The sequence below is a fragment of the Pleurodeles waltl genome, chromosome 5 (genome assembly GCF_031143425.1).
Source record: "Pleurodeles waltl isolate 20211129_DDA chromosome 5, aPleWal1.hap1.20221129, whole genome shotgun sequence".
In the NCBI taxonomy this organism is placed as follows: Eukaryota; Metazoa; Chordata; class Amphibia; order Caudata; family Salamandridae; genus Pleurodeles; species Pleurodeles waltl.
This window is the reverse complement of record NC_090444.1, coordinates 344116748-344141073: the sequence shown is the minus strand read 5'-3', so window position 1 is coordinate 344141073 and position 24326 is coordinate 344116748.

Here is a 24326-nt window from a genome sequence, read left to right as displayed (position 1 = left end):
CACCAAGAATTAGAAGAACACAGCAGAACCTAATAAATAAAACAAGACCAAGTTTACCAACATTCAATCAGTAGAACTGGAGTTATGAACTTTTAAAAATTAAGTATAAAACAGTGCCAAAAAGCACAAAGCACCAACCATGGCAACCTGGTCATGTGGGACCGGGAGAATGTCACAAGTTCAAGCTGACCGTGATAGAGCATGGGCCAGATACAGGGATCAGGTTAGTCCGACTGAAAAGTTACCTGCTCAGTCTAGCAACAAGAGTCCCATTTGCAGTGGAGGAAGTCATGAGCAGCAGGGAAGCATCGCTGATGTTCGTCGCAGAGCAAAGAGCAGACTGGGGATCGCGGGTAGTTGCTACTATAGTCAGAAACTGTTAGGGATGTGGAAGATTGAGCCAGTGCCTAGCAGTTTCACTCCAACTGAGCTGTTGATGCTGTTGTCTGAAGGGCCTTACTTTGTCAGGCTGTGTGAGCTACAAGGATTCCTTGCCACCAGGTCTGTTTATGGTTGCAAAGAGCCCATATACCTCAATTCAGCCTCCTTGAGGCAACACCAAGGGTCCAGGACCTGAGGTGCGCCACATGAGGTCAGGAGCTTGCTCCAGCTGGATCTGGGTGCTGGTGCAGGTGTTTATGAGCCTGTTATGTCCCTGTGATTGAGAACGGGAGGCCATCAGACTAGCCCATGGAGTCACTCTGGGGTTCTGGGATCATGAGGGACAAAAGGCAGCAGGCAGTAGGGAAGCACAGCAGTCCAGTACAGTGGCAGTCATTCTTCCTGCAGAGAATCAACAGATCCATGAATGTACTGAAATGGTGGTGTCAGAGGTCTGGTACTTATACCCAGTTGTGCTTTAAAGCAGGCATTTAAAGTTCACCGGTGACCTGCCTTCATGGCCTTGGATCCAGACTAACTACAGGGGGTATGCAGACCTTTGTGTGGAGGGAAGACACAGCCTATTCAGGTGTAATGGGGCTGTGTCCAGCCCCTAGCTTTCATCCTGCCAATGATGGCCAATCCAGGCATACCTAAGCTCCCTATTGTGTTTGGCAGTCTATGAGGACTACAAAAAGCCCAAATGTCAGCAACAGCCAGTCATTTGACAAGAGACATGCTACGGGTACTGAATGACTAGGCAACACAATTACAACTTTCTAAAAGTGTCATTTTCAAAATTGTAATTGAAAATCTGATTTCACCACAAGTTAAGATTTCTCATTACAATTGCAAAGACACCAAACATGAACTGGTTACCTGCTCGCCTTCAGCTTATTAAATGTTAGTCTGTGGGAGAGGTAGGCTTTTCATCAGTGACTAACACATTTAAGAGTTTTTTACTACGAGGACACATAAAACTCAAAAGTGCATGTCCTACCTTTTAAATACTTTTCTCCCTGCCCTCTGGGCTATTTAGGGCCTACCCTAGGGGTGACTTATATTTATTCAAAAGGAAGGTTTTGGCCTGGTGCAGGAATGGCAACCTTTTTACGGTAATTGATATAATTATAATTGGCCAAGACAACCTACCTGTAAAACCCTAGGTAGGGCATGTAGGTTTAGAGACCCTAGAGGACTTAATACACTTAAGTTGGCACTGCTGTGGTGTCTGGTATCATTTTAAAGCCAGGCCTGCCTCACCGGCTTGTTTTAAATGAAACTATGTCCAAATTCTGGTTTGGAATCAAAAGTACTTCCAAAGTCCAAAAAAGTACTTGCAAAATCCCAAACTACCATTTTTAAAATGAATAAGTCACCCCTAAGGTCTACCTAGGTGCCCCAAGGGTAAGGTGCCTTGATATAAAAAGCAGGGACAATATAAAATATGATTTATATACACTGGTAAGGAAAAACAGTCAAAATTGTTTTCCCTATTGTAGAGCTGTGAGCCCCAAAGGCTAACAAGGGAAGGCTTTATTAAACTTAATATTGTCTAACTTTTGATTGGGCTACCTAGCCATCTCCTTCAAAATATCAAAATAAAGATTGCAATTAATCTAACAATTACCAAGGTTGGATTAATTATAACTATTACAGGAGAGCAGTTTTAGAACGTACTATTCGAAAGTTACCTAAAGCAGCCTTGGAGTAGCCTCTTCTGATTTGTCACACTTTTACAGCCTCAGCAAGATACTACTTGAGTAGATGTGATGGGATCTGGGGCTCTAACAATACAGCCATTTGGTGGGAGGAGATTTGACAGACATCACAAAACCCAGGCCAGCCCACACTTCCTTGATCCCCAGCCAGATGGGAACCCCCTAATTAGATTAGGAGAGGGACTGGAAGGGGAGTGTAGTTAGATGTTAGCCATACCTCTGGGTTACACAGACACACACACCAAGGAGATATTTTATCCATTTTGATGTTTGTCAAAACATTGCATTTGGAACAAAAATATTTTTCAGGAAGTGGTCAAAGCAGAGTGGGGTAACTTTACTCTTATTAGTTGGATTTTGCCCCGCCTCTTACCAGCCCAGAATGAAGGATAAATATGGGAGAGCTGCAGAAGCCCCTCCGATCACTTCTTGGAACATCAGAGGAAGAGAGACTGCCCTGCTGGACCTTTGGACTGCACCACAGAAGGCTTGCACTCTGAAGGACTGCATCTGCTGCACCCACAAGGCTCCACAAGAAAGGGCTGTGCCTGACTCAAATGAAAAGGAATGGACTCCCTGATCAGCAACAGGCACAACAGAAGTGGAAGAGTCACCTGCCAAGCCAAAGAGAAAATCACGCCAGCTGATCAGTTGAAATTGGATTTTCCCTGGACTGTGCAGGTACATTGTGGGAAATTGAGCCCTAGCCGGCAGGAGGCTGTCCAGAGTCTCTAAACGCTTGGCTAGTGCTAATGGACCCTTATTTCCCCCAACGAAACTCCGAAGGAACAAGATCTCATAGTTTGGAAACTTTCTGCAAAGCTTTACAGAAAAGCTCCAATAGGAGGCTGGCTCAATGTTGAGAGTCAAACCTCTGTTGTTGACTTGCAAATCAGCCTGACCACACAAATTTGTCTCGCTGAAATCTCCGGAGCTCCTTGCAATTGACACTGAGGACAAAGACTTTCAAAAGCTCACCAAAGCATTGCACTGCAGCAGGCCACCATTTTCTAATCTAACTCCAAGTCTGAGGAACCTGAGGACTCATTGTCGAGAGAAAAGCTCCAAGAAAAAAGACTTAAGTCTGAACGTAACTTTTGACTAGGACCTAGCCCTCAACCTATACAACCTCCATCATAGTCAGCCTAAAACTTTGACTTTGTCCCAGTCCAGCACAACCAAATAGCCACAAATGGGGCTTTATGCTTTTTGGCACTGGAATAGACAATATTTTATTTAATCTTTAGAAATTCATATCTCTTGAATGGATTTTTCCCATTTTGGTTTAACTTTTTTTGAAAAGCATAATCTCTACTTTTATAAATTGGTTTTGGATTTGTATTGCATTGTATCTTTTACTTATATACTGTTTTGATGGTATTAAGTGCTTTACACATAACGGTCTCCTAAATTAAGACTGTTTGCTAAACTGCTAAGAATAGACCAAGGATTCATTTACTGAGGCTTGACTGGGCCTATTAGTGATTGAGGTATTATAACTATAGCTAATGGTGAATACCCCTACCTACTAAGAACCTAATTTTTGTACACCTGGTAAGAGATTTATTTTGCCATGTCAAAATGGCATCGTAATCTGCACACCCAAGATGTAATGGCAGGCCTGAGACATGTTTAAAGGGCTGTTTAAGTGGGTGGCACAATCAAGTGCTGCAGGTCCACAAGTAGCATTTAATTTATAGGCCCTGGGTACATGTAGCACCACTTTATTAGGTATTTATAAGTAAGTTAAATATGCCAATTGGAAATGAGACAATGTTGTCATATTTAAGGAGGGGGGGTACATGCACTTTAGCACTGGCTAGCAGTGTTAAAGAGTGCAGAGTACTAAGGCCAGCACAAACAAGATCAGCAAAAATGAAGGAGGAAGGCAAAACATTTGGGGGAAGTCCAACCTGAGGACTGACAAGTCTAACACATACACCGAAGGCCTTTGCCTGAGCTCTGGAAGTAAGCTCCCACCTCATGAAAGGAACTATTCAGCTTCGCAGTGACAGTTAATGCTCAGACAAATACACCTCCAGAGGCTTAAGGGATTAAAAACGTTGTTGACTGGGAACTGGGGACATGCACATTGCCATTAATTTGCATAGAAATGAGCAGCCCACTATTATGCTATACATATCTGCACATACATATTTTTTTATCAAAACCTGATGCCCAAATTCACTATAGTTTAATTATGGTTTAGCATGACATTGAGGTATAGTAGTGCAAAAATTAATGGCTTCAACTTTGTAGAGCAAATGCCACTCTGGCACTGACGTAGTGCCAATTTATTTTTTCATTGTGCAGCATTCTGGCCTTCTACTATTTGCAGACCGGAATATAATTGGAAGGGATCAGCGCAAAAAGCCCTTGAACTGGACACAAAGCCCATCAACTGAGAAAGCATGCATAACTGAGCGTCAAATCCTAACACCGAATGAAACCAGGCAAGTAAGGTGCAAGATAATATTACATGATATTCCCAATCATAAAGTGTACTTAAAATTAAATTACATATTTGACATAACTTCTATTTGAAGGTCCTCAGCACATAGGAGTTTCTACTAATGGATGCACTTCAATTACAAATTCCATGCAGGACACTGTTGCCTCAACTATGTGCCTTGGCGCCACACTGCATTCTGCTAAGCCAGTATTTTTGTACTAGTGCTACTGACAACATCATTGGTGTGCAGCTCTTTATACATTTAAACTTGGTCACTCATGCAGTCCTGCAGTTTCTTATGCAGCCCTCCACTACATGAACAATAAGGAACCTGGGGTTCAGATATTCATCTCGAAGTACATACTTCCATTAACAGTCTAAAGCTCAGTAGGTGGAGGTCAGGCTCCTGCGTATCTTACCTCAAGCTCTGGGCTTCACTAATTGTTGGACTTTTTGCCTTACGCAGGGTCATCCCCAGTCTTTTTGCCTCCTTCCTCCTGGTTTTTCTGACCTCTCACTGTTGGCTCTAGGACTCTGAGCACTTTATCACTGCTGACCAGTGCTAAAGTGCAGGTGCTCTCCCATCTAAAGTTGGTATGATTGGGTTATACCTAATTGGTATATTTAATTTACCTATAAGTCCCTTGTACAAGTGGTATCTCTATACCCAGGGCCTGTAAATTAAATATTACTAGTGGACCTGCAGCGCTGCTTGCGCCACCCACTGAAGTACACTTTCAAACCTGTCTCAGGCCTGCTAGCGCAGGGCCTGTGTGCGCAGTTTTCTGCCACAGGGACCTGGCATCTAAACTTACTTGCCAGGCCCAGAACTCCCCTTTTACTACATGTAAGTCACCCCTAAGATACGCCCTAGCTAGCCCTATGGGCAGGGTGCCATGTATGTAGAAAAGCAGGACATGTGCCATATTGCATGGCCTGTCCTGGTAGTGACAAACAGCCTAACTGGTGTCTCACTGCTGTGAGTGCTGCCTTCTCATAGGATTGCATTAGAAATGCCCTGCCTTATGTGTAAGGGGTATTGTCTGATTTATGAGGGGTAGCGTAGGCGTGTTTGGTATGGTTGTGATGGTGATAATAAATGCTGCTTACTGGTGTGGGTTTATTTTTTATTACTATCACAGAAATGCCACTTCTAGAAAGTGCGCATTTATCTGTGCTTATGACTCTGGTGTTTTGCAGCTTGACTCCAATCCACGTCTGGGCAGAGTAACAGTTGGGGCTTTGTGCATACTTTACAGACAGCCTGTACACAGGGAGGGTGGAGGTGTCACAGAGGTGCATCTGCATACTTAATAGTCTTCCTGGGCTGAGAGAAAGGAGAGGCGAGGCACACCTGCATTTGTAAAGACTGTGCCCTGGCCTCACACAATAGGGTCGTTAACCCCCCACTGATGTTTGGAGCCTATGCTGAAAGGAGAGAGGGGGCACTCCCAGAACCAGTTGTAACTGTCTGGAACCTCCTCTCCCTACCATTGTACAACACTGTAAGAACTAACTATAAGTACAGGGGAATTTTCACCACAATTTGGAGACTCTTGGAATCATCTTGGAACTGGACACCAAAGGCTGAAAGGACTCACCAGGAACCGCCATGGACTGCTGCTGCTGTGCTGACCTGTGACCTGCCTGGTCACTGTGAAGGACTTGACACTTGCTGCCTTTCCCTTGTGCTGGCCTGTAGCTGGGCCCTCCACCTGAGGACCTTTTCTTAAGATTCTGCTCACCAGGGGCAGGGTGCTGTGGCCCCCGACACCTGCATCCTTTTCTTCACAAGGGGTGCTTCTCCGTGGTTGCGGCTGCCATAGCGCTGATTGCAGCGCGCTTATGGAGCCTTGGGAGCTCGTAGGCTCCTTGCTGCATTGTGCCCCTTTAAATAAGATCACTGCAGCGGCCCGGGAAGCTGGAACAGCCACTCGCGCACCGCATCGGGTGCAGGCGAGTGTCTGCTCGGGTCCCAGGAAGGGTCTGAACTTCTTGTGGCTTCACGGCAGGACCAGGTGAAGGCGCGGGGAGTGTACCCTTCCCCCTGGCCTCTGCATTAGGAGCAGGATGCTCCTTTTCTGCTGTTAGGTAAAACAGGCATTATTGTGCCCCCCCCCTTGGTGGAAGGGCCAATGGAGGCCGGGGGGGCGCCCAGAGATCGCGGGTCCCGGGAGGGGCCTGTCATTAAACTGGAGGGGATGCGTGGTGCCCCCCTCCTGCCCTAAGTTGTTTTTGCTGGCTTTGGCCCCCCTTGTGAGGGCCGGTTGAGGCCCTGGGGGGCCCCCAGTAATCACGGTCCCCGGAGGGGCTTGTCTATAAAAGAGAGGAGGTGCATGTCGCCCTCCTCTGACCCCAGATTATAAGGGAGACCCCCGTTTTGCACATAGGAGCGCCACGGGCCCCATTGTTCGCCTTCTAGGCACTGGAGGTGCCTTCATCCAACCAGGTACTGTTTAAAGGACCAATATAGTTGCAATCCAAAGTTCTTACTATAGACTTTGCGCATTTATATATTGCCTACCTGTTTTTTTTTATGGTGTCTTTTATACACATGTATGCAAATGTTCCTTTTATGGGCATGACTTGCTAATATGTTTCCCTAACTTGCCATATGTTTTCTAATGTTCCTACAATGGGCGTTTTATGATATTCTTATGACAAGTGTTCTAATGTGATAACGTGTTTCCTGACTACTGCTTATGTTGCAGAATACTGAGTAACCTGTGTGTTATGTGTGACTACTGCTAATTTGCAGAGTAACTAATGTGTAACGTTCTGACAACTGCTAAGGTAGCAGGATAGTACTGATATGTGATGTTTGGTATGATAATTGCGTTGTGTACAATACAGTATATTTTCATATAGGGGGTCATTCTGACCCTGGCGGCCGGTGACCGCCAGGGTCACCGACCACGGGAGCACCGCCAACAGGCTGGCGGTGCTCCCGAGGGCATTCTGACTGCCGCGGTTCAGCCGCGGTCAGAAAGGGTAAACCGGCGGTCTCCCGCCGGTTTACCGCTGCCCCAGTGAATCCTCCATGGCGGCGGAGCGCGCTCCGCCGCCATGAGGATTCAGACACCCCCTACCGCCATCCTGTTCATGGCATGGGCACTGCACCGTAAGAGGGCCCCAAAAAGTATTTCAGTGTCTGCTTTGAAGACACTGAAATACGCGATGGGTGCAACTGCACCCGTCGCACCCCTGCAACTACGCCGGCTCAATTCTGAGCCGGCGTCCTCGTTGCAGGGGCATTTCCTCTGGGCCGGCGGGCGCTCTTTTGGAGAGCGCCCGCCGGCCCAGAGGAAATGTTTGAATGGCCGCCGCGGTCTTTTGACCGCGGTGCGGTCATTTGGCGGCGGTACCTTGGCGGACGGCCTCTGCCGTCCGCCAAGGTTAAAATCACCCGCATAATCTGGTGTTGTGTTTCCTTTGTGGTGGGGATATTGCGTCACATGTGTTGTGTATGTTGTGCAAATGCTTTACACATTGCCTCTGGGTTAAGCCTGACTGCTCGTGCCAAGCTACCAAGGGGGTGAGCAGGGGTTATCTTGGGCGTGTAACTCCCTTGCCCTGACTAGAGTGGGTAAGTTCTGCCTGGCTGAGGTGCATACCCTAGCCAACCAGAAACCCCATTTCTAACACTAATCATAAGATTTTTGTCTTCTATTCATGTTTATATTTTGTTTCTTCCCTTTTCCTTTATATTGAAACATGTGTAAATACCATAATATGTTAGTTATGAGCACAGTGGCTGAGGCAGCATTATTCCTAGTGCCCGAACACATAAAGTATGCACTGCTAGTACTACTTTGACACATCCCTGTCACAGGTTTGGGCTAATCGGTATCTTAAAACATGGAAGACCCCGAACTGCACTACCCCCGTAGATAGTCACAAATAGCTGTTTGTTATCAGATTTTTAAAGGAAATGGAGCACCACAATGTAGATTCCACCCTCTACATGCACTGTACTCTCGTGTTTATGATAAGTAGTCCATGTATTCAATGTGAGCCTTAACTCATTTCACTCTGTTTCACCTTTATGTAGTATCGTGGATAAACATTGCTGTGGACAATTAGAAATTACGTTCTATTGGAGGGAATAAATAACCCATGTTTACACATTTATTGGATATTCTTGTTATATTGATGACAGCTTTCTTTCAGGTGGTCAAATAATGCTATAATGTTCTTTGATTTTGATTCTTGAGTAAACGTAGCTTGACATTAGACCTTAGTTGAGTGTTACACATTTTGAAATTCTTATTATGCCAGTATTTCTTTCTTTACAGGTGATTTATCAAGTCCCTTTTTAGGCAGAGAAAGGCTCATTATTTCGTTTTAGTTGTTAGTGAGGCAGGAAGATGAAATGTTGGCAGCAGTTGTATAGGAATGACACTGAAAGGAGTCTCCTGTACCTGGTGTAGCAGGAAGATACAACTCTGAAGGACGAGCAGACGTGTACCTAGTTGTAATGGGGAAGGAATTCAGAGTGTTGCCAGCTCCCGGCAAATGCCACCATGGCACTGGCTGCATATTGTTGGAGTGAGATATGGAGGTTCTGGGACCTTGAATTGTGCTTTTCCTGACTTTGAAGAGAGATCTCTCTACCTTCTGATTCCATGAGTGTGAAACGTTATGCTAAATGCTTTTTCATTTCCTCTGAACTTCTACTGAAGTTCATAAGATGCTGACACGTTCCTCCATTCCTCTTTGGAAAATCCCTTCCCACTTTCATTTCTTAAATTACCTACGGCTAGTTTCTTTAAGGATCACTTGATCTGGATAATTTGCATTCTATACATATTATTTGTATTCTGTATTTCATAATACTAAAATTCAGAGCGTTTGAGTGCCTTAACGTTTTTCTTGTAATTATATATTTCATTAATCAATGCTTATTTTGCTGATTGAGATGAACTAATAATTCTAAAGTAAACCTTTATGGTTTCATACCATCCTCTCTCTCTTTATTGTGGATCTGAATTGGATGAATTGAAAGGTAAATTAATTCTGATTGCTAGCTCTCCCTCAGCACTTCATGTCGACTACCAAAGGTCCATAACAAAAGTGTGTTTGATGACTTTACCAGGGGACTGAGATTTAAAAGTCCTCACTCCATCAGGACAGTCCAGTGAATGATGTCACAGTAAGGCCCTCATTACAACCCTGGCGGTAAATCTCGCTTACCGCCATGGCGAAGGCCGCCAACATACCGTGACCACGGCGGAGTTCCGCTACGGTTATTATGACCCCCACAGAGAAATCCACCACTATACGGACACCCACACAAGTCTGCCAGATCAAAGGTCAGTGATGAACTGGCGATATCAAAACCCACACCATCAGGCCAACAGGAATACGCCCACAGTATCACGACCCATGAATTAACGTGGCGGTCTTACAATCGTGGTAAACCACTGGCGGTACACACCGCTGCGCTCAAAACACACACACACTTACAAAACTCCACCACGTTGGACAATTCAAACTACACACACCTGACACGCATACACCCACCACACCCACACACTCACACCACTATAAAACACACACCCACATTACCCACAACCCTTTCAACAAACAAATTAGAATAAGCAGAGAGAGAGAAAAGCAAAGACCGCACCATCACCCAGAGACACAGAACACCATCATACATACACCATCCACACACATCACATAATACATTCCAACACAGCACCCCACACATCACCTCACACATCACTCACACCACATCATGGCACCTCAAAGACACCCCAGGTTTTCTGAGGAGGAGCTAAGGGTCATGGTGGAGGAAATCATCCGGGTAGAGCCACAGCTATTCGGATCACAGGTGCAGCAGACCTCCATTGCAAGGAAGATAGAGCTATGGCGGAGGATCGTGGACAGGGTAAACGCCGTGGGACAGCATCCAAGAACCAGGGATGACATCAGGAAGAGGTGGAACAACCCACGGGGGAAGGTACATTCTGTGGTTTCAAGACACCAGATTGCTGTACAGAAGACTGGCGGTGGACCCCCACCTCCTCCCCCACAACTAACAACATAGGAGGAACAAGTCTTGACGATCATGCATCCTGAGGGCATTGCAGGAGAAGCAGGAGCACTGTACTCTGGTAAGTCAAAACTTTACTACTTTATCCCCCCCACCCTACCTGCATGCCATCACAAACTCCCACTCCTAACCTCACCCCCATCACTCCAACACCTCACATATACCCCACTATCACAACCCACTCCTCCCAATACCAAGCAGTGCATGCAACAACAATGCATGGACACCCATCACAGACCTGCATGTAGACCCATCACCACAGCATTCACACTCGATTGACTCACCCAGCCCACATAATCACCAATCACACAAGGCCAAGGCGACAGTGCAAGCACATTTATACAGGGAAATACACCCATTGCACAAGATGGCACACACAGATACAATAACAATGCATTTGCATCCCAACAGGACCTCTACCCAACGTCACCGGACAGGAGGAGCCAGCCATACCCAGTCTCCCCACAGAAGAGGCCCACAGTGATGACAGCAGCTCTGCATGCCTGGATCAGGATGACCAGCTTGGCCCATCTGGGACCTCTGGACAGTCGGTTACCCTGCCACAGTCCCAAACCACCACAGAACCTCCCCCCTCAGGAAACACCATCACATCACCCACCCAGCGGGCCCCTCCCTCTGTCCCCAGGACACATCAATCAGCAGTCGGTCCACCACTACAGGGATCCCAGGCAACCCCACTAACCCAGGACGATCAGGGACCTGGGGTCAGTGGTACATCGTTCAGGGGACAAAGGCACAGGGCAACAAGGAAGTTGGGAGGACTGCAGTGCGACGGGGGAGGAAAGGCCCAGGGAACCCACTCTCCACGAGGCACTCTCCAACATCATGGGAGTATACCACCATTTCCAGGAGACCATGGATGCAGTACTGGCCAAGTTTCAGGAGACCCAGCGGCTGCAGGAGTGACACTACAAGGGGATCAGGGATGACTTCATCAAAATCTACACCATCCTGGTCACCATAGCAGGGGTGCTGGCTGATATGGGCAAGACCATGAGGGAAGCAGTGGCTCAACAAAGGGCCCCTGACACTATCCAAACTGAGGAACAGCCTTCCACCTCCGCCGGCGCTAGTGGACAGGAGGCCCTGCCACAGGAACAACAGGCCACCAGCACCTGACCCCCTGCAGAAGGAGAACCACCCCGCAAACGGTCCCTGCGATCCAGGCAGAATGCAGAGAACATTGCCAAGACCCCCACCAGGAAATAAGAATCTCCTGATTGTCACCCTTCTGTCCCACTATGTCACCCTGTCCAACTTGAACTGCCATTACTCCCCTTCCTGTGCCCCATTGGACAATGCACCTGTGACACAAATAGACTGGATTCTACCATGGACCTTCCTCCACCATCAACCAAGCCCCTTGCACATACCCCTATACCCATTAGCAACTAAATAAACACCCTTTAATCAAATACTAATCTGGAGTCAGTCTGATCTTTCACAAATGTATTATTACAACATTAGCAACAAAAAGCAATGTAAATGTTCAATTACTCATACCAATGTATGACAGTTGTTGGGCAGCAGTACATATAGCAGAATGCAGAATGGGGTACCCAGATCTGCAAAAAGGAAATCCAAAGGGAGAAGTCAGTGTCCATAGACAGAGGTTGAGAGGCTGACATGTACAATGTCCTAAAGTATACTGAAATGTGAGGAGGAGTTACAGTCTCCTACCGGTGTGTCACTGGAAGTACTGCATGATGATGTTCGTTCTGTTGTCAATATCTTCTTCCTCTGCCTCCTCTTCCTCACTGTCCACATGCTCCACCGCTGCCACAAGACCATCACCAGACTCATCCTCCAGCAGAAAAGGCACCTGGCGTCTCAATGCCAGGTTGTGCAACATACAGCATGCCATGATTATATGACACACCTTCTTCAGTGAGTAGTATAGGGAGCCACCTGTTAGATGGAGGCACTGGAATCTGGCCTTCAGGAGGCTGAACGTCCTCTCAATAATACCCCTAGTTCGGCCATGTGCCTCATTGTAGCGGTCCTCTGCCCTTGTCCTGGCATTCCTCACTGGGGTCAGTAGCCATGCGAGGTTGGGGTAACCAGGCTCACCTGCAAATTTCAAGAGATAACTATTAGACACACACTGACCCTTAGGGACTACCCCATACCCAGACACCTACTCATACTGTGCGGGGACCTTGGGCTCACCTGGTAGCCACACCCAGTGCCTCTGGAGCTGGCCCATCACATAAGAGAAACTGCTATTCTGCAAGATATAGGCGTCATGCACAGAGCTAGGATACTTTGCATTCCATGGGAAGTGTACTGGTCCGCCAAACACACCATTTGCACATTCATCGAATGGTAGCTTTTTCTATTTCTGTACACTTGTTGATTCCTGCAGGGGGACAAATGCCACATGTGTACCATCAATGCCATCAATGATGTTGGGGATATGTCCAAAGGCATAAAAGTCAGCTTTCACAGTGGCCAAATCCTCCACCTGGGAGAACACGATGTAGCTGCGCATATGTTTCAGTAGGGCAGGCAAAACTCTGGTCAACACGTTAGAAAACATTGGCTGGGATATTCTAGATGACATGGCCACTGTAGTTTGAAAGGAGCCACTTGCCAGGAAATGGAGCACTGACAGGACCTGCACTGGAGGGGGTATACCTGTGGGCTGGTGGATTGCTGACATCAGGTCTGGTTCCAATTGGGCACACAGTTCTTGGATTGTGGCACGATCAGGTCTGTATGTGATTATGATCAGTCTGTCTTCCATTGTCAACAGGTCCACCAGGGATCTGCACACTGGAGGATGCCGCCATCTCATCATCTGCCCCATCGGTTGTAGCCTATGGAGGAGAACGGTGAGCAGAGGGTAATTTACCACATAGGTAGCACAACTGTGTCTGCAGTAATGTTAGAGAATCTATGTGTGAAATAGTTAGTCCATAACTGTGCCAATATGTGGTGTGACACAGTTAGGTGCCATGCCATGCGCACCCCTGAAATGGCAGCTGTCTGATTTGTGAGGAGGGACAAGGGGAAATGAGGTAACTGCTCTGGTGTTGTGCAGCATCACGGTAGGAGGTCAAAGACCGCCACGCAACTCAGCACTGGTTATCATTGGGCCCTATGGGTTCCAGGAGCCAATGGCCATGTACACCGGCGGTGACGGTACGCACCGCCGCGGACGTGACCGCCATTTCCTATCTGTTCACTCACTTCATACCTGACCATCAACAGGAGAGGACCTACACTGCAAGTGCTGCTGTGACCGGAGTCTGGAAGCGATAATGGCTACAGTGTCTGGGGAAAGGGCCCCTGCCTTCACTGCGGAGGAGTTGGACAAACTGGTGGATGGGGTCCTCCCCCAGTACACGCTACTCTACGGTCCTCCAGACAAACAGGTGTGTACACTGTGAGCATGATGCATGGGCAATGCCTGTTTGGAGTGGTGTAGATGGAAGCCACATGTTGGGGGGGAGGCTGAGTGCTGCATGTGAGGATGGTCAGTGTATGTGCGTCAGGGCATGGGTGGGAACTGGTGGGCAATGAGTATGATGGTCCGGATGGGTGAGTAATTTCCTTTCCTCCTGTACTTTCCCCTAGGTCAGCGCCCACCATAAGAAGGGTATTTGGTGTGCCATTGCCAAGAAAGTGCGGACCCTGGTGGTCTATCACAGACGGAGCACCCACTGCCGCAAGAGATGGGAGGACCTGCGCCGTTGGAGCAAGAAGATGGCGGAGGCCCAGCTTGGGCTGGCCTCCCAACGTGGAAGGGGTGCCCGTCGCACCATGACCCCACAGATGTTCCGCATCCTGGCGGTGGCCTATCCGGAGTTGGATGGGCGCTTGAGGGCATCACAGCAGCCACAAGGGGGTGAGTACAGTGTCATAAAGTTGACTCTGCACGGTTTAGGAGGGATCTGGGTGGGGGTGGGGGCTGTGGGTGCCCCTAGGCCAGGGCGGTTATGCCAGGGTAGGTCCCTTGTTTGCAGGCTCAGAAGCACCCCTACCCCAATGGTATAATTGGGCAGCTACTAGTGTGCAGGGTCCTGTGGGTGTCAGGTGTGCATGTGTTGGCGTTTGGCATTGTACCCCATTGGGTGATGACTACCATAGTGACTTTTTGGGCAAGGCCTAGTGTACAGGGCAGCTCAGTGTGTGTTGTGTCTGCCAACAGTAATGGTGTTGCTGGCATTGACCATGTGTGTCCTCTGTCTTTCCCCCCTTCTTGTTTTGTCACCCTGTCCTTGTGTGCATTAGCATCATCTGGCGGAGGAGCAGAGGCACCGGCAAAGGAGGGAGCTGCATCCCACGTGGCCCATGAGGGTAAATCCACAGAGTGTGAATGCACCAGTGGGACGGAGGGCGAGGGGAGCTCCACGACAGGGACAGGAGGCGATACCAGCGACAGCGACTCCTCCTTTGATGGAAGCTCCCTGGCAGTGGAAGACACCTCTGTGCCCACCCCAACTACAGGTACAGCCGCCACCCCCCACCAGCACCACCCTCCCAGCAGCCCCTCAGTGTGTTTCCTGTGCCCGCTCACCCAGGAGGGTGGGCATCTCCTTCGTCCCGGCACCTCAGGCCCTGCCCCAGTCAGCCCTGCTGCCCTCAGTAAGGAGGATATTGACCTCCTGAGATTCCTCAATGTTGGGCAGTCAACCATTCTGAATGCCATCCAGGGTGTCAAGAGGCATTTGCAGCAAACAAATGCATACCTGGAGGGCATTCGTTCTGGCGTGGTAGCCCAACAGAGAGCATTTCAGGCTCTGGCTTCAGCACTGATTACAACCATTGTCCCTGTGTCAAGCCTCCCCCCTCCAACTTCCACTACCCAGACCCAATCCCCTCTACCTCAGCCTATCCCAAGCACACCTTCAGACCAGCATACACACCCATCAACACACGAGTGGCTCAGGAAAACATAAGCACCACACATCACACAGGCACTTGCACAAGCACCATACCCATGCACACATACCAACATCCACTTCCTCTACTGTGTCCCCCTCCTCCACGTCCTCCACCTCCCTCCCAGTCTCATCTACAATCACACCTGCATGCACTACATCATCAGCCACTGCCTCGATCACCAGCACGCCCATCACAACACACCTCTCACATGCAATCACAACCCCCACTACCATTCACACGTCCCATGTGTCCTCTCCCAGTGTGTCTGTGAGCCCTCCTCCCAAAGTACACAAACGCAGGCACACACCCACCCAACAGCCATCCACCTCACAACAGCCTCGAGCCCATGCACCTTCACCCAAACTCAGCAGACGTACACCTCCTACAACCACTACCTCTTTCTCCACTCCCACATCCCGTCCATCTTCCCATCCCAGTGTGTCTAAAAAACTTTTCCTAGCTAACTTAAACTTCTTCCCTACACCCAGTACACATCAGTCCCCTAGGGCCAGGATGTCTAGATCCCAGCCCAGCACCTCAGCCACCACATCTGCATCTGCTGTGATCTGTGCAAGTCGGGGTGGATTGAAGGGGGCACCCGTCAGAGCTGCCAGTGTGCCACCTACAGATGCGAAGGACCACCCGATTCCGCCACCTGCCAAGGCAAAAAAGGGGCCGGCTTCCAGCAGAGGAAGGACGCACCACCCACCCAGCAAGGCCTCACCCAAACACAGAGAGGACAGTGCCAAGGTCCCAGCAGCGTCTGCCAAGGTAGGGAAGGGACACAAGACAAAGGGCAAGTCACCTCAGGGCACGATGCCTCCTGGTGAGGGGCTGGTGACTACAATTTCCTCAGGAATGGCAGCGACCTGTACCACAGTCAACACCACCGCCACGACCGCCACCTGCAATGCCACCTGCACCGCCATCTGCACTGCCGCTGCCACAACGTCAGTCTGCAGCATCCTCCCCAAGGATCAGCCATCTGAGGCTACCAGAGACGGTATGGTGTCTCCCTCCCCCACACCAGACACCTGCACCAGGGCCAGCACCGGCAGCATCTCCGCCGTAGCCACCTGTGATGCTATTAATGGAGTTTGACCAATGACTTTGTGTTTCACCACTGCGCATATTAGTTGCTCAATGTTCACCAGTATCACATTGTATATTTTGTTCAGCCTAGCCGCCTATTGGCTTTGACATGGCATTAGCCATTACTTTCTGTATTCAGATTAGCCGCCTATTGGCTTTGACATTGCATTAGCCATTACATTCTGTATTCTGCCTATTGGCTTTGACATGCTGTATTCAGTTTAGCTGCCTATTGGCTTTGACATGATATTAGACATTGCATTTTGTATTCAGCTCCGCAGCCTATTTGCTTTGACATGATATTAGACATTGCATTTTGTATTCAGCTTAGCTGCCTATTGGCTTTGACATGATATTAGACACTACATTTTGTATTCAGCTCAGCTGCCTATTGGCTTTGACATGACATTAGACATTACATTTGATATTTAGGTTAGCTGCCTATTGCCTTTAACGTGCAGTTAGACATTGCAGTTGAGAATCCAAGCTGTATTTTTCCAAGCTGTGTTTTTTCCACAAGATGGACCAAACTGTTTTTCTCACACCAGACTAGACCTGATAAGAGAGAGTACATTTGGTGTTTTCCTTTCTGCTCAGTCTTGGGAAGAGCAGGAGTCTAGGAGATCTGGCCAGTCTCCAAAGGCTTGCGTAGTTTTCCAAGCTCTGAGAGGAGGGGGCACGCTTTTGTAGGGATGGCTCGGGCTTCAGAGAATTAGATTGAAATCTGCCTGACTTCGGACTGGAACTTGGTGCCAGTTGCCAGTCTCCCGTGTGGGAAGATAATCTCTTTTGCGCAGTTGACCAGAGTCATCAACTTGCAGACCCTAGAAAGATGAAGCTGTAAATAGTTTCTCACACGGTGAAGTATTTGTTTTGCTTTGCATCCAATATCTTATCAATATCTTATATATATAACCTGCTGTGTACATTGCAACTGAGAAGTACTGAGATATATTTTGTTTTGATGCTGTGACTACTTTTGTGCTTGAAATCTAATAATTTGTCTCTCACGAACTTGTGGGTGGGGAAGAATTAACAACAATAAAGGTCTTCTTTGAACTCAGAAGTGCATTCTTGATATGTTCTGTAAGCTCTGATATGAGATAAGAAGGAAAGCAGAACACCACCTTCACCACCATCTGCACCGCCACGTGCCCAGCCACTACGAGTATATCGGACGTCAGCAGCATCACCAGTGGGCAGCCGTCTGAGGCTGCAGATGATATCCTGGACCCTGGACGCGCCACTTGAGGCACCACCACCAGCACTGGCACGACCAGCAGTTGGCAGCCTAAGTATCATGCTCCCTGTTCCATGTACGTCTCGTGGCTCAGACACCCAGGTGAGAGGATGTTAACTGCCACACCCCAGGTGCAGCATCACTGGGCACCAAGCCCCCTCCAGAACTAGTGGAGAAAGGCATCCACTAACCCAGTCCTTGCCAGGATAAAGCACTCTGGGCACCAAGCCCCCTCCAGAACCAGTGAAGAAAGGCATCAACTCACCCAATCCTTGGCAGGATAAAGCACTCTGGGCACCAAGCCCCCTCCAGAACCAGTGAAGAAAGGCATCCACTCACCCAGTCCTTGGCAGGATGAAGCACTCTGGGCACCAAGCCCCTTCCAGAACCAGTGAAGAAAGCCATCCACTAGAGAGACTGTGGCTTTGCACTCCCCAGGGCCAAGCAGTGGGCAAACCACCCACTTGAGAGACTGTGACTTTGCACTCCCCAGGACCAAGCAGTGGGCAAACCACCCACTGGAGAGACTGTGGCGTTGCACTCCCCAGGACCAAGCAGTGGGCATTGAGCCCCCTCGAGTGGCAGTGGCGTTGTACCATCATCTGGCTGAGGTGCCCCCCCTCCCTTCCCCTGAGGTGCCTGTGTTTTTTTTCTACCTGATGCCCCTGCAGTGTTCTCCCCGTTTTGAGGCAAGTGTCATGTGTGGGCTTCGCCCAAACTTTTTGGGACCACTGGTCCAGGTACATTTACAAGGGACAGTATACAGCCTTGTGTATATAATGTTAACTTTTGTATATACTGATTTTTTGTTTTCTCTTGCTATATATCTGAATATTTTGTTTTCTCTTGCTATATATCTGAATATAACACTGGTTAGACTCATTTCCTTTTGTCCTTGCGTTCTTCCAGGGGATGACGGGGTCAATCCCCAACAATGTTGTTGTATGTGTTTGTGTGTATGTACTTCTGGGTGAGGGTGGGGGTGTTCCGTGCTGCATGTGTGTGTCACCCTCTTATCCCTCCTCCTCTCCTCTGTGTGCTAGGTGCAGTACTCACAGTCACCACCGCCTTCTTTCTACTTTGTGGTGTATTAGTAGATATCAGTAGACACACCAACATGGGGAGGATCTGCAATTCGGGCTCCATGGCGTCCTGGTTCTTCGTGGAGTGTCCGAAGGTGAGTGGTTTCCCTTTGTTGTACTGTTTCCGGCATGCTTTTGATGTTGTTGGTACCACCCAGGAAAAGCTGGCGGATTGGCCTCTCATAATAGTGTGGGGGCGGTACATTGTCTTCCGCCTGTCTGTTAGCTGTGACCGTCTATGTTGCCGGTTTCCGCCGTGGTCGTAATCCCATTTTTTTTACCGCCGGCCTGTTGACGGTGTTACCGCCACTTTAACACCGGCCACCAGGGTTGTAATGAGGGACTAAGGGGGTCATTACGACTTCGGTGGTCTTTTTGCAAGACCGCCGAGGGACCGCCGAGGGACCGCCTGTGCAGGTGGTTTGCCGCTCGGCGTATTATGACTGTTGGCTGCTCTCCGTCGTTATTCCGACGGAGAGCCGCCAACAGCAATAGTGACGGGCGGCGGGGAAGTGGAGGTTGATCCACCTCCACCGCCACGTCAACAGAACACCGCCCACTGAATCACGTCCTGTGATTCGGCGTGGCGGTGTTCTGTTGGCGGTGTGGTGTCGGCAGAGCTGCCCCCATGGCTCCCATTCCCTCCCGGAGGATCGACGGACCAGGTAAGTCGATTGTGCGTTAGAGGAGGAGGGTGGAGGGTGTTGGGTGTTGTGTGCGTGCATGGGGGTCTGCGTGTGTGTATGTAGAGGGGGGGTGTGAGTGCGTGTATGCTTGCGGGGTTGTTGTGTGTATGGGAATGAGTGCGTGTATGTCTGTGGGTATGTCTGTATGGATGTGTGCGTGTATGTTTGAATGTGGGTGTGCATGTCTGACTGTGTGTGTGGATGTAGGCATGTATGTCGGGGGTGTGTGTGTTGGTGGTGCCTGCATGCATGTCAGGTGTGTGTGAGTAATGTTATGTTGGGGGGTCGGGGTGGGGAGGGGGGCGGTGGCAGGGGTGGTGGGGGGTGTAGGGGAGGGAGTCGGGGTGGGGGAGACCCCATTCAGTGCCAGGGAAGGAATTCCCTGGCACTGATAGTGCTTACCACCATGGATTTCATGGCGGTTCAAACCGCTGGAAATCCACGGCGGTAATCCGGGTCCAAATACCGCCGGCGGTATACTGACGGCCGCCAGGCTGGAGACCCAGGTCTCCAGCCCGGCGGTCGTCTCCGTCCTGGCGGGCGGGACGGAGAACCGGCGGATGACCACGGCAGTAACCGCCATGGTCATAATACACCAAGGTAAGACTGCCAGCCTGTTGGAGGTCTTACCGCCGGTTTTACCCCATCCGCCAGGGTTGTAATGATCCCCTAAGTCTCAATACCGGAGGTGACATCATTCATCCAGCAACGTTACAGAAGAATGCCTATTTTTGGTGATTGTTAAAGATGTAAGGCAGGGGCGCAGCTTTTTGGCTGGAAATATACCAGCATTTGTTGAAACCTCAAAAGTACATAAAGAGTGTAACAGAACACAACTCAATAAAAAGATGTAAAGCAAAATGAAAGCACAACGAGACCATGAAAGGGCACAACACATCAAAATTTAAAACAGGACACAACAACACAAAAATAACACAAATGCAGCATGCAGTATGAAAACTCGCAGCACAAGAAACATCACCGCCACAACAAAATGCAGCAGAACAGTTTTATGTCTAAACATTCTTCTCACACATTTCCTCTTTATTCAAGTACAAAGATGATACTTTAAAAGATAATGGTAGTGGAAAGACAGAACAAAGAACGTTCAAATCTTCGTGTACGAGGCCAATCTTAAATAAAAAGACAGTATAAGAGAGTCATCTAGCGGCTAAGCCTTAGATTGCGCTTAAACACGTTCACTGAAAAAGATGAAATTAAAATGATGTGGGTATTTTGAAAGTCTATAAGTGCAGTGGCATTTCACCGTTAGGGCGCTTCTCTAGTATTAAGGTACATTTGGCGTGGATCGAGTTACATTAGTGTTTGAAGGTCTCAGCAGCTCTTTGTACATATTCGTTCGATGGAGATAGTGGACTGCACGCATAGAGGCATGACAAGGAATCCTGCGGTGGTCCCCCTAGTCGTCATGGTGGGCGGGGAGGGGGCAAGCGGCTAAGTACACCTAACGTACCCAAACCAAGATAGCCTAAATCTACTTCTGTCCACGCTGGAAGGATGCTGCATGAGAGAGACTGTATATTAGCTAGAAGCGTGACACCGGTGCAGGTTGTAATTTAATGATTTGCTCCATATGCAATTTACACTAGGAGTTCCTATTCCTTAATTTTTATTATTCCGTTTTTTCTTCGTTTCTCCCCTGGAGTCATGGGACAGAAAATGTATAACCTAACTGCTTATTGAAATCTTAGGGGCGCTACCCCCGCAAGATAAAACAAAGGCATCCCTCCCTCCCACATGCCATCGTAGTCCCTCCTCCTGTCTCCTTAATTAGGTCACACAAAGGTAACCTATATAAAAGGTTATGCTAAGTTTTCAGAAGAAAAAAATGACAGTACTTAAAATACTAATACATTACTTTGGGGAAGGTTTACACTCAACCATAGGCTCTGGATTCAAACTACTGAGCTATCCCTCAAATGAAGCAGATCGTGCAGTCTCAGAACTTATAGTAGAGCTATCCCACATGTTACACAGGGTCACAGCTTCTCGATGTAGAGTACTAACTGTCTCTGAGATGAAACACAGGGCCTCATTTACAAGAATCTGACGCATCGCTATTGATGCATCAGATTTCTTGCGCTTCCAGCACATACTCTAATGATGCCATAGATTCACTGTATTTACAATACAGAGCTCCATGGAACACATTTTTACAGATTTGTCAGAATTTCTGACGCATCTGTTGGAGCTAAACTCCCGCATTGTTGGAGTAGCATTGTTAAACTGATGCAACTCCAGCAATGTGAGTAGTCATCCATAGGAAAAAGCCCTGTGTCACAGTGAAGTCACAGAATGGCGCAGTGAAATGCTGTAAAAAGTTCACTGCGTCAGTTGTGCATGGCTTTTCCTGTAGGAATGCCTACCATGCATATATTATACCTGGTGCAGGTATAATGCGACACAGGGCTTAACAAACTGAAGCATTGGGCCCAATGTGTCAGTTTGTAAATATGGAGCAAGGTAGTGCACTGCTAGTTCCACCGCTGTGTAAAACAAAATGACACAGCCGTGGCGCAAAGGGCTTGTAAATGAGGCACACAGGTAAAAGCTCACACAGCAGAACTATCCCACATATTCCACAGACCAACAGGGTTTGGATTCAGACTACTGAGTTATCCTTCAAATGAAGCAGAGCATACAGATTTAAGATTTATCATGTTTGCTAATCACTATACAACACACTGAGACCCCATTGGGGTCCGAGAGGAGTTCAGGTCACTTTGGTCACATGGTTAGCTCACATTTGCCAACCCTATGGGTGTTGCATCAAGTGTTATGGTTATACCACTGAAAAAACGTATTCTTTCACCTCTTAAGATTTGATCCCTAGAAGTGTTTCTTTGGCTCATATTCCTGGTTCGCCTATGAAACTTTGTATCAATAAAAGCTGTACTGTCCCAGTATTTGTAGAATTTTATTTTACCCCATCATCATACATCAATCAGTAACTTGTAGAGCGTGTCTTACCACCCATGCAGGTATTCAGGCGATGGGTTGCTGGGCTTAGTTGAAGAGACAGGTCTTGAGTTTCTTCCTGAAGTTAGTCAGCGAGGGGGATGTTTGGAGGTGGAGGGCATTCCAAGACTTGGCTGTGCGGTGGGAGAAGGAGAGTCCTCTTCTGTGACCATGGCAGATGCATGGTTTCTGTGCCAGGGCAAGGGAGACAGAGCAAAGGTTTTTGGCTAACTGGTTGAAGTTCAGGTGGGGGTTCTTGTATGCTGGCCTTTGGTCATGGAGGGCTTTTTACGGCTGTGTCAGTAGTTTGAATTGGCATCTTTTCTGTACGTGGAGCCAGTGAAAATTCCTCAGGTACTGGGTGAAGTGGGTCCATTTCGGCAGGTTGAGGATCAGTCTGGTCGCTGAGTTTTGTATTGTCTGAAGCCTTCTCATGAGTTTGATGGTGGTTCCTTCATACAATGTGTTGCCGTAGTCCAGATGACTGGTGATTAGGGCTTGCATGACTATTTTTCTGGTGCTTGTGGGGAGCTAGTTGAAGATTATTCAGAGCATGTGGAGAATGTAGATGTAGCCAGCGAATACTGTGTTGATTTGTCATTTCATGATGAGTTTGCTATCCAGGATGATGCCGAGGCTGCGGGTGTGGTCTTTTGGTGCAGGGTTGGGTCCGCATTCAGTGGGCCACTAGGTGTCATTCCAGAGGGTGTTATGGTTGCCAAAAATCAACTCTTTGGTCTGGCTGTTTTGAGCCTCAGACAGTTGCCCTTCATCCAGGCTGCGACGTTCTTCATGGAGTTGAGGAAGCTGGTTTTCATTGTCGTGGGGTCTGCTGAGAGAGAGGATGAGCTGGGTGTCATTGGCATAAGATATGAGGTCGATATCGTGGGCTCTGATGATGTCAGCTAGATGTTCATGTAGATGTTGAAGAGGGTGGGGCTGAGGGATGAACTTTGGGGGATGCAGCAGATGGTGCTGTTGGGTTGCGAGGTGAAGCAGGGAGTCCATGAGGAACGATACAATCCATCTGAGAACGTCTCCTTTGATTGCGATCTTGTGCAGTCTCTGGATGAGCGTGTGGTGGGATACAGTGTTGAAGGCTGCAGAGAGGTCAAAAAGTATCACAGAAGCTGTTTCTCCTATGTCAAGTAAGGTGCAGATGCCATCTGTGGCAGCAATCAGGGCAGTCTTGGTGCTGTGGTTGGTTCGGAATCCTGATTGGGAGGGGTCTGCCAGGTTGTTTCGGTGGGCTGACGGTTGATTGCCTTCTCAGGATTTTGATGGAAAGGAGGAACAGCGGGATGGGTTGGTAGGTCTGGACATCACTAGGGTCTGCAAAGGGTTCCTTGAGGAGAGATCTGATCTTTGAGCGTTTCCATGAGTCCAGAAAGGTGGCTGTGGTGATGGATGCATTGAGGATGTTGGTGAGTTGATGGCTGATCTTGTCATTTCCTAGGTTGAAAAGATGGTGGGGGCATGTATCATGGGTGTTCCAGAGTGGAAGTAGTTCTATTTGGCTGTGGTGTCTGGTGTGGTTAGCTGTTACTATGAGGTGAGATGTTTGTCGGTGGAGGCTTCTGTAAGAGTGTAGAGGATGAGGAGATTGGTGGGTTGGGGTTCAAAGTTCCTGTAGATGGTGGATATCTTGTTTGTGGAAGTAATTTGCTAGAGCGTTGGAAGTTCCGGGGAGGGAGGGATTGTGTTCTCGGTGGCTGCTGAGCAGG